Genomic DNA, 11,984 nt, shown 5'->3' on the forward strand with positions numbered 1-11,984 from the left:
CGAACACCCCAGCACTCCTGGCATGGGGGCAGAAGCCGACGACTCGCCATCTCTCAAATTTAATAAACGGCCGCACAGAAGGTAATATTTTAAATTCACAAGCGTTGCTTAGAGCATATGAACAAGTTTTCAAGCGTACAGGATAACAAATGCGAGTTTACTCAAAAATTACATCTTTGGAGCATTCACCCGCTATAAGGCGAGCACCCTTCAGGACACCCTCATAATACATTTCGGGCTTGCGATACTCCCTGCCCTGCGGTGGAGCGTCCGTCACAAGCTTCTCAGCGTCCATCTTGCCCCAGTGTACTTTAGCACGGGCAAGGGCCCTACGGGCACCTTCGATACAGATGGAGTGCTTGACGACTTAAATCCATGGACAGGCGTCCACCAGCCTCCTCACCAGCTCGAAGTAGCTCCCAGGTATGGCTTCCGCAGGCCACAGCTGAACTATGAGGCCCTTCATGGCCTATTCGGCAACCTTATGGAGCTTGACCAGCTGCTTTAGCTGGTCGCTCAAGGGCACCGGGTGTCCGGCCTCAGCATACTGAGACCAGAACACCTTCTCTGTCGAGCTCCCCTCCTCGGCCCGGTAGAATGCGGCAGCGTTGGACACACTGTGGGGCAGATCTGCAAATGCTCCTGGAGAGCTCCGGATTCGGGTAAGTAACAAGTAATTCACTTTCACGTGCTTGCTCTGCATGGAGAATGCCTTACCCGCCGCTACCTTCTTCGTCGCCTCAATTTCCTGGAGGGCTTTTTGGGCTTCGGCCTTAGCGGCTTTGGCGCTCTCAAGAGCCAAGGCGAGCTCAGACTCTCGAGTCTTTGAGTCACGCTCCAAACTCTCGTGTTTTTCCACGAGAGCCTGGAGCTCTTGCCACACCTCCGCCACCCGCGCCTCCTGCTTCTCTCGCTCGGTGCGCTCCGCAGCCGCATTTCTTTTGGCCTTGGACACCGCTTCCTTCAGGGTCGCCACCTCGTTCGTGGCCCCTGTAATTCTCACGTTATTCCTGCTATTTTTTTCAACCACATTTTTATATACTTCCATAAGGTATTATTTACCTTCCTTGTCCTCGAGCTGCTTTTTGGCAAGGCCAAGCTCGTTCTCGGACCGCTCGAGGCTCTGCTTCAATGCATTGACCTCCACAGTCAGTGCGGCAGAGGTCAGCAGCGCAGCCTGCATTCCCCATATTGACATACTTATGTTAGACTCCTGCGTACATCTTTTTAGATCCTCAGTTCGGCTTTTCTTTCCGAACACCAAACTGAGCATCAGGGGCTACTGTCTATGCGGTAATATTTTTACATATCTTAAATACATACCTCAAAGCCTGTTAGAAGGCTGGCACAGGCTTCAGTCAGCCCGCTCTTGGCGGACTGAACTTTCTGGATCACCACACTCATAACAGTGCGGTGCTCCTCGTCGATGGAGGTGCCGTTAAGCGCCTCCAGCAAATTATCCGATGCCTCTGGTTGGACGGAGGTCACCGGTGTCGCAGTCTCGCCCTTCTTACGAAGGGGCCGCCTGCCGGACTCCGGAACCACTGAAGGTTCCGGTACGGAGTCCGGCCCAGGGCCGGACTTAGAGCCCTTTGGGGTTTGAACCTCCTCGTGCTTGGAGTCCGGGAGGTTGCCTTGCGGCGCCTCCTGGACCTCCTCCTCCTAGCTGGGCCCCTTTTTGGACCCCACCTCGACATCATCCGCAGCGCGAGGAGAGGAGGCAGCCGGAAGTGAAGTGCTATTCACTTCCGACGAAGCCAGGGAGCCGCTCATTGAAGCGTCGAGCCCGTCCTTGGGCGGGCTGCAGGGTTATATTCGGCGTTAGGAGATTCTATACGACAAACGAAACGCCATGAGTTATTCTGGTATCCGGACACTTACGATGTCGCCAGGGGCTTAGGCCTCAGTGGCCACTCCTCTTCGCCGTCGTCGACGTTGGTGGAGTAGTCCGGGGGAAGGGTCCTTCCCTTCTTGGACCCTCCGGCCTCCCCGGTTGGGGCGGCCTTCGTTTTCTTCTCTCCCCCCGTTGGGGGAGAGGCCTCTTTTTCCTCCTCCTCGTCTTCGCGGGAGGAGTCCGCCTCGGAGTCATCGGACGATGAGTCCGACAACACCTGGTGCTGGGAACTCCTTCGAGCTCCTGTGGCCTTCTTCTTGGCCTTCTTCTCCGGCACCACGTGAGGTGCCGGAACCAGCAGCCCCGTCAATCGGGCGTCTGCTGGGTCTTCTGGCAAGGGAGCCGGACAGTTAACCTGCCCGGATGTCTTCTGCCAGGCCTGTCAAAGGTAAGGGAGTTTAGATCCCGCATAGAGTCAAACTATGGATAAAAATAGTCCCATAAAGGGTAAAGTAGCTTACCTTGCTGGCTTGACGCTGCGAGTTGTATCCGCGATCTTCGGTAGCGGATGCGGGAGCCTCGGCGCCCTTGAACAGCACCTTCCAGGCATCTTAGTACATAGTATCGAAAAGCCTGCTCAAGGTTTGGTGTTGTGCCGGATCAAACTCCCACAAGCTGAAGGCCCGTTGTTGGCACGGGAGGATCCGGTGAATGAGCATGACCTGGACTACGTTGACAAGCTTGAGCTTCTTGTTCACCAGGCTTTGGACGCAGGATTGAAGTCCGGTCAGCTCTTCCGAATTACCCCATGACAAGCCCGTCTCTTTCCAGGAGGTGAGCCGTGTAGGGAAGCCAAATCGGAATTCGGGGGCCGCTGCCCATTTTGGGTCACGCGGCTCGGTGATGTAGAACCACCCCGATTGCCACCCCTTTATGGTCTCCACGAAGGAGCCCTCGAGCCATAAGATGTTGGGCATCCTGCCCACCATGGCACCTCCGCACTCCGCCTGGCGGCCGCCCACTACCTTCGGCTTGACATTGAAGGTCTTCGGCCATAAGCCAAAGTAGGGGCTAGATGCAGAGGAAGGCCTCGCACACAATGATGAACACCGAGATGTTGAGGATGAAATTCAGGGCCAGATCATGGAAATCCAAGCCGTAGTAGAACATGAGCCCCCGGACAAATGGGTGAAGTGGAAAACCTAGTCCGCAGAGGAAGTGGGTGAGGAACACCACCCTCTCATGGGGCCTGGGGGTGGGGATAAGCTGCCCCTTGTCAGGGAGCCAATGCGCGATGTCGCTGGACAAGTATCGGGCCTTTCGCAGCTTTTTGATGTGCCCCTCCGTGATGGAGGAGACCATCCACTTGCCTCCCCCTCCGGACATGGCGGGGGAAGGTTGAGGCGAGATGTGCGGACTTGGGTGCTGGAGCTCGAGTGCGCAGAAATGGATGAGCAAAGGAGGAAGAAGGCGTGTGTGAAAAAGTGGATCCTTATCCCCTTATATGGACGGACGAAGCTATGCGTCCCCACCAGCCTGGTAAAACTCGCTTATCTCCCAAGCGTCGTAATTGATGGCGCGGTTGGGTTACCCACGCCCGTATTGATGAGAATCTCGGAATCAGGGGACACGATCCCTGCTTCGACAAGACGTGCCAAGGAAACCGCCTCGCTAAACGCATTGAGGTGGGACAGTAAAAACGATTCGAATAAAGGCTTGGCCGCGGTGTGATGTCATGCCACAGAATACATTAGCAGATTGAGTTTGTGTAAATGTTATTCTCTTATGTGGAACTTATTTTGCAGAGCCGGACACTATCCTTGTGTTCAAAATCTTCTATGAAGTATTCGGAGGAGGAACCCACCTTGCAATGCCGAAGACAATATGCATGCCGGACTCGTCGTCATTGAAGCCTGGTTCAGGGGCTACTGAGGGAGTCCTGGATTAGGGGTGTCCGGATAGCCGAACTATCACCTTTGGCCGGACTCTTGGACTATGAAGATACAAGATTGAAGACTTCGTCCCGTGTCCGAATGGGACTTTCCTTGGCGTGGAAGGCAAGCTTGGCGATACAGATATGCAGATCTCCTACCATTGTAACCGACTCTATGTAACCCTAACCCTCTTCGGTGCCTATATAAACCAGAGGGTTTTAGTCCGTAGGACGAACAACAATCATACCATAGGCTAGCTTCTAGGGTTTAGCCTCTTTGATCTCGTGGTAGATCTACTCTTGTACTACCCATATCATCAATATTAATCAAGCAGGGGTAGGGTTTTACCTCCATCGAGAGGGCCCAAACCTGGGTAAAAACATCGTGTCCCTTGTCTCCTGTTACTATCCGCCTAGACGCACAGTTCGGGACCCCCTACCCGAGATCTGCCGGTTTTGACACCAACAATAACCATGACAGAGTAGGCAATGTGTTACATGTATCTTGGCCATATGCATCAGCGCAAAGAATATTAAAGGAAATACCTTCATGCCCATGAGTCCTTCTTGCAAACAGTATGTACATCAGCAAGAATTCCTCATACACATGATTGTGATGCATATACTTACCTTGTAGTCTTGAGTTGGCTTAGGGTGGAATGAACCTGCGTAAACAAGGTTAGATAACACAGATACATCTACTAGCTAGAGCAAACAGAAGAAACCACAAGAATACCAAGACTGGGATGACATTTAGAGAGTGCGTACTAAGTACCACATTGGATTGGACGTGTCCCCAAGAGTAAAGATATGCAATGAATTTAAAAGATTTCTTTCTCTTAGATGTCTTGCTCCCCCTGAATCTAGCATGGGATATTGGGAGAAGACAGGGAACAGAAAATCAGAGCTGAAAGATATAAATGAACAGAGCTAATGCAAGCTAATGCAAATAAGCACATATGAACATGTCTTTCCCCTCAAGAAGACATGTGGCATATCTCCTCTTGAACACCAAGCATCTGGGATCCTTGAGAAATACTTTCTACTTGAGTATTCTCTCCCCTGGAGATCTCTTTCTCCCCCTGAGGAGGTGATACTCTCTTTCTCTGATGTGATCTCTCTAAGTGATAAGCTTTGATGTGATCTCTCTCTCCCCCTTTGACATCAATTTCCAAGAAGGGTTTGATCCTTGAGTCACAACACAAAGCACTGATAAAAATGTGATGCTTGTAGAGGACAAGATTCATTGAGTGGAGTTGGATCAGAAGAAACACAGAATAAGTGGGAAACTGTTTTTCCTGTTGTGCAATCGGTGGCACCGAGTGGTATGCTTCGGTTGTACCGAAAGGATTCGGTTGGACCGAAAACAACAAGTCGGTGAGACCGAGTTCATTGCAGAGAAAACACTTGTCACCTCAGATCACTAGACTAGTAGGATCTCACAAAGATTTGCAAGGAATTTACTGAATGATGTGCAAAGAATTGGATGCAGAAAATGCAGAGCAAACAGAAAGAAATCTAGATGAAGTTTTTTTTTGAAAGGGGAAACAAATATGCATGAGACAAATGCAAAAACACAAAAAGAACACAAGAGAACTTCATCTAGAGATAGTCGGCGACAAAGTCACCTATGTTAGAGTATATTGACTTAGGAGTCAAGTGAGATCACTTGATCATAGGTCATACTCATCGTTTAAGCTCAAAATGGGGTTGCCATTTTTAGTTTAAGCATCTTGATGTATTCACATCTTGTCGAGTTACTTTAGCTCATGACTTGGAGTAAAGCTTCTCTAAGATGGAATAACATACCTTGGTTGGTGGTGTTGAATATGTAGTTGAACTTATGTGGGTTGCTCAAGGTTGATGTAGATCATCAAGAGTTGGGAGCACCACTTGGAATTTGAGTCCATCTTCCTACATGGGTTAGTTCTTGCAAGGAAGAGCACTTGTGTATCCAAAAGTGACAATCATGAAGCTCAACATAGAATTTGTCAAAGGATATGTTTGAATGGTTTCGTGCTTCCTTGTCTGTAACCACCATAGTGTAGAGACTTGGTGATGCAGAGGTTGCTCAAGATATGAGTAGGTTACTACCTCATGGAATTAGATTCAACCAAGTACCTACATGGGTTAGATAACATGCAAAATACAAATATATCCAAGACATAAGATTTTCATCATAAGAGAAAAAACAAGGATTAGTCATAAGTTCATGCCTTGCATGTATCCAATGGAGTTTCTACTCCAAGTTTGAAGCATCAATTATGTTCAATTCTCCTCTTAACCTGCAAAACACTTTCTCATCAAGAGGTTTAGTGAATATATCCGCTAATTGCTTTTCGGTGCGAACATGCTTAAGATTAATGTCACCCTTAGCAACATGATCTCGAATGAAATGATGACGAACTTCAATATGCTTAGTTCGAGAATGTTGTACAGGATTATGACCAATTTTGATAGCACTTTCATTGTCACAAAGCAATGGAACATGTTTCACATATATCCCATAATCTTTAAGAGTTTGGGTCATCCGGAGTAATTGAGCACAACATGAACCAGCGGCAATGTATTCCGCTTCGGCGGTGGATAAGGATACCGAGTTTTGTTTCTTGGAGGACCAAGACACAAGAGATCTACCAAGAAATTGACAAGTACCCAACAAGATCGAACGAGGACCTCTTAGGATACCAAATGCCAAAATTTGGTGTATGAATTAAGTATCTCACTATCCTTTTCACGGCCTTAAGATGACATTCTTTAGGAGCAGCTTGATATCTTGCACACATGCACACACTTAGCATAATATCGAGACGTGAAGCACATAGATATAACAATGAACCAATCATAGAGCGATAAACCTTTTAATCAACCGGTTCACCATCTTTGGTCAAGTCAAGATGTCCACTAGTAGGCATGGGTGTAGACATACCTTTGCATTCTTGCATGTTGAACTTCTTGAATAAGTCCTTAGTGTACTTCATTGAGAGACAAAAGTACCTTCTTTAGTTTGCTTGATTTGCAAACCAAGAAAGAATTTGAGTTCACTCATCATTGACATCTCAAACTTCTCCTACATTAGCTTCCCAAACTTTTCACTAAAATGAGGGTTAGTTGAACCAAATATAATATCATCAACATAGATTTGGCACACAAATAGTTCTCCATTAACCCTTTTAGTAAAAAGTGTGGAATCAATTTTCCCAATTTCAAAGCCTTTTTTAATAAGGAACTTGGTTAAGCATTTATACCATGCTCTAGGAGCTTGTTTAAGACCATAAAGGGCTTTGTGAAGTTTGTAAACATGATTGGGTTTCTTAGGATTGACAAAGCCGGGAGGTTGTTTAACATAAACTTCCTCCTCTATTTCACCATTTAGAAAAGCACTTTTAATGTCCATTTGGTACAAGGTGATATCATGATGATTAGCATAGGCAAGTAAGATGCGAATCGACTCAAGTCTAGCAACGGGAGCATAAGTCCCACCATAGTCCATACCTTCAACTTGTGTGTAGCCTTGGGCGACGAGACGTGCTTTGTTGCGAACTACTTGTCCATCTTCATCTTGCTTGTTGCGAAACACCCATTTGGTACCGATGATGTTGTGGTTGTTGTCAGGCTTCTCAACCAATGTCCAAACTTGGTTCCTCTCAAAGTTGTGTAGCTCTTCATGCATAGCATTTATCCAATCCGGATCTTCCAATGCTTCTTCGACCTTCATAGGTTCAATGCTAGAGATGAAAGAATAGTTTTCACAAAAGTTAGCTAAACGAGTTTTAGAGCGAGTGATTCTCCTGGTTTGAATATCATTGTAGATTTGCTCAACGGGATGATCTTTAGCAATTCTTGCTCGAACTCGTGAAAGCTTTTGCTTGGTTCTTCGTTGAACTTCTTCTTCATCTTGTTCTTCTTCTTGGCCTTCTTCATTGTTGGCATTGTCGTTCTCTTGTCGTGGTGGAGAAGGAGGTCGTTGACGTTCATCTTGATGCACTTCCTCATCTTCTTCATTTTGGTGTGTCCCACTTGTGGATGCTTCCGTATCAACTCTTAGTTCACCTTGTCGTGAAGTAGAAGCTTCCACTTGGACGGATGAGGTACTCTCCTTCACCTCCGTTGGACGAACCTTGCCAATAGACAAGTCTTGGATTGCTTCTGAAGGATCTTTGTCTCCTACATCAATTGGCAATTGCTCTACTTGCGAGCCGTTAGATTCATCAAACTTCACATCTACCATTTCTTCAACCTTTCGGGTGAAATTGTTGTAGACACGGTAAGTGTGAGAGTTTGAGCCATAACCTAGTAGGAAACCTTCATGAGACTTAGGAGCAAATTTAGAACGACGATGCTTATCAAGAATGTAGCACTTTGAGCCGAATACTCGAAAGTATCCAACTTGGGGTTTGTTACTGGTGAGGAGCTCGTATGCCGTTTTGCCGTGTAGCTTGTGAAGATACAAGCGATTTGTTGCATGACAAGCTGTCTCAACCGCTTCTGCCCAAAAGTGCTTCGGCGTCTTGTACTCATCAAGAATCGTTCTCGCTATTTCGATGAGCATCCGGTTCTTCCTCTCAACAACTCCATTTTGTTGAGGTGTGTACATAGACGAGAACTCGTGTGAAATCCCTTCTTCGTCAAGAAAGGTGTCCACATTTGCGTTCTTGAACTCTGTTCCGTTGTCGCTGCGAACCTTCTTGATCTTCACTTCAAATTGATTTTGGGCCTTCCTAGCGAAGTTTTTGAAGCTCTTTTGGACCTGCGATTTATCATCAAGAAAGAACACCCACGTAAATCTTGAAAAATCATCAACTATAACTAGACCAAAAGAATTTCCACCGAGTAAGAGTTGGGACCAAAGAGATCCATGTGAAGTAGCTCGAGTGGCCTCCTTGTGGTCATGATGTTCTTCACGGGATGCCTTCCTCCAACCTGTTTACCTGCTTGACAAGCACTGCAAAGTCTATCCTTATCAAATATGACATCGTTAACACCAAGGATATGATTCCCTTTAATAAGCTTGTCAAGGTTTCGCATACCAACATGACCTAGTCGTCTATGCCATAACCAACCTTTTGAGGATTTAGCAATGAAGCAAGTTTTAGGTTGAGCCTTTTTAGTGAAATCAACAATATATAGATCACCTCTACGTATACCGGTAAAGACCATTTTATGATTGTCTCGACGAAACACTTGGCAATCTACTTTAGTAAATAGGACATTGAAACCGAAATCAGCAAGTCTAGATACTGAAAGTAAGTTGTAGCCAAGAGATTCAACGAGCATAACATTCTGAATAGAGCTATCATGTGAGATGGCCACCTTACCAAGGCCAATCACCTTACCCTTTGAGTTGTCACCAAAAGTGACATACTTTCGAGGACTATCATTTTCAGCAAGCTCATGAAACATGTCTTTATCTCCGGTCATGTGATCGGTACATCCACTATCAAGAACCCATTCCTTTCCTCCTGACATGTATCCCCGAAGAGTTTCCATAAGACCAAAGTGTCTCATTGCATCGTCAAGATCGGAGTCACTATCATCATCCTCATCATAGTATCCATGTTCAACATCGTCATGTGGTGGATCAAGTCCTAGAGAGGGTAATTTGTTAGAGTGAGCTTGACAATGATCTTGCTTATGAATTCTTATAGCTTCGGAAATAATATCACCAATAATTCCAACATCTCCTTTGGCACGCATAAGATTTGTAAGCTCAAACAGACGATCACCAATCATAGGATCACTAGTATTCATCTTACTCAAAGCAATAGACTTATGGAGAATTTCATCTAGATTTTTCAAGGAATAATTTGGAAAGTGTTCTTCAAGAAATTTCCATATGGTGTAGGCACACTCAAGAGTAGGCAAGTTTATAATCAAGTTTCTAGGCAAGCCTCTAGTGATAAGATTAACAGTTCTAAGACTCCTAATCATGTCAATTGACTCATCAAGAGTAGGATGCATAGGATCAACATGTGGTGCACAAGGGCTAGCAATGTACTTGTTCAAATGATATTGATTGAAAATTACAAGCATCTCATTTTTTCACTCATGAAAATACTCTCCATCAAGAATAGGCACTCTATGTCTAAGACTCCCCAAAGTAGACTCATCCATCTTCCTCCAACGGTGATTAAACCAAGGCAATGGATACCAATGCTCTGATACCACTTGTAGGACCTTGAGAAGAGGTGTCTAGAGGGGGGGATTAGACACTAAGTACCAAAGTTGCAGTTTTTAACTTCTTTAAGTTTAAGTGGAGTTTAGAAACAAGTTTAACATTCACAACATATAGCAAGCAAGCATGCAAAGAGTATATGAGCAGCGGAAAGTAAAGCATGCAACTTGCAAGAATGTAAAGGGAAGGGTTTTGGAGGATTCAAACGCAATTGGAGACACGGATGTTCTTGGCGTGGTTCCGATAGGTGGTGCTATCGTACATCCACGTTGATGGAGACTTCAACCCACGAAGGGTAATGGTTGCGCGAGTCCACGGAGGGCTCCACCCACGAAGGGTCCACGAAGAAGCAACCTTGTCTATCCCACCATGGCCGTCGCCCACGAAGGACTTGCCTCACTAGCGGTAGATCCTCACGAAGTAGGCGATCTCCTTGCCCTTACAAACTTCTTGGTTCAACTCCACAATCTTGTCGGAGGCTCCCAAGTGACACCTAGCCAATCTAGGAGACACCACTCTCCAAGAAGTAACAAATGGTGCGTTGATGATGAACTCCTTGCTCTTGTGCTTCAAATGATAGTCTCCCCAACACTCAACTCTCTCTCTCATAGGATTTGGATCTGAAGGAAAGAAGATTTGAGTGGAAAGCAACTTGAGAAAGGCTAGAGATCAAGATTCATATGGTAGGAATGGAATATCTTGGCCTCAACACATGAGTAGGTAGTTCTCTCTCAGAAATGGTAAGTTGGAAGTGTAGGTTTGTTTTGATGGCTCTCTCCATGAATGAAGAGGAGGTGGAGGGGTATATATAGCCTCCACACAAAATCTAACCGTTACACACAACTTGCCAAACTCGGTGGGACCGAATTGATAAACTCGGTCGGACCGATTCATCAAATCTAGTGACCGTTGGGATTTTCGATGGGACCGATATGCAACTCGGTAGGACCTATATGGTTAGGGTTGGGGCATAACGTATTCTCGGTGAGACCGATTACACAAACTCGATGAGACCGATTTTGGTAATAAGCTAACCAGAGAGTTGGTCAGGCAAACTTGGTGGGACCGATTACTCAAACTCGGTGGGACCGATTTTGGTAATAAGTTAACCAGAGAGTTTGCATTATAATCTCGGTAGTACCGATTGCTCAAACTCGGTAAGACCGATTTTGATAATGGACATACACAGAGAGATTACAATCCCATCTCGGTGAGACCGAGATCCCTATCGGTGTAACCGATTTGCCTAGGGTTTGTGGCAGTGGCTATGACATCTGAACTCGGTGGTGCCGGATAGAAAGAATCGGTATGGCCGAGTCTGACTTTAGGTTCAGGACATATGTGTGGAAGTGGGAAAGTGGTTGAGGGTTTTGGAGCATATCACTAAGCACTGTGGAGCAAGAAACTCATTAAGCAACTCCTCATCCCTTCTTGATAGTATTGGCTTTTCCTATAGACTCAATGTGATCTTGGATCACTAAAATGTAAAATGAAGAGTCTTGAGCTTGAAGCTTGAGCCAATCCTTTGTCCTTAGCATCTTGAAGGAGTTCCCACATCTTTTAGTCCATGCCACTCCATTGTTGAACTTATCTGAAACATACTAGATAGAAGTGTTAGTCCAAGAAGAGATATGTTGACATTAATTACCAAAACCACCCAGGGAGCACTTGTGCTTTCACCCATGGGTTCCATATTTCAGAAAACCCTTCACAAGATTTCTCTCCGAATTTTTCCTGACCCTACGGGCCACCCCATTGGCGACCGCCCGTTGGCCTTGATTCAAATCCAGTCGCCCCCCTGGTGGGGCCACTTCCCACCATGCCGGCCAATCCCCACGCCTTCCAGGAAGGTCCGGCCTCGGATCCCGTCGGCGCTTCTCCAGTTGTCGGGCTTGCAGATGGGACTAACCCACCATCGCCCGGCCCCGCACTCGCCAGTTCTCGAGCCTCGCCAGTGTCCCCCCAGGTGGTCCCCACGCCTACATCTCCCGAGACCGTGCCGCTGGCTGATTCCCCTGGCGCGGATCCCTCGGCTGCCCCCC

Source organism: Triticum dicoccoides, chromosome 5B (assembly GCF_002162155.2).
Source record: "Triticum dicoccoides isolate Atlit2015 ecotype Zavitan chromosome 5B, WEW_v2.0, whole genome shotgun sequence".
NCBI classification, from domain to species: Eukaryota; Viridiplantae; Streptophyta; class Magnoliopsida; order Poales; family Poaceae; genus Triticum; species Triticum dicoccoides.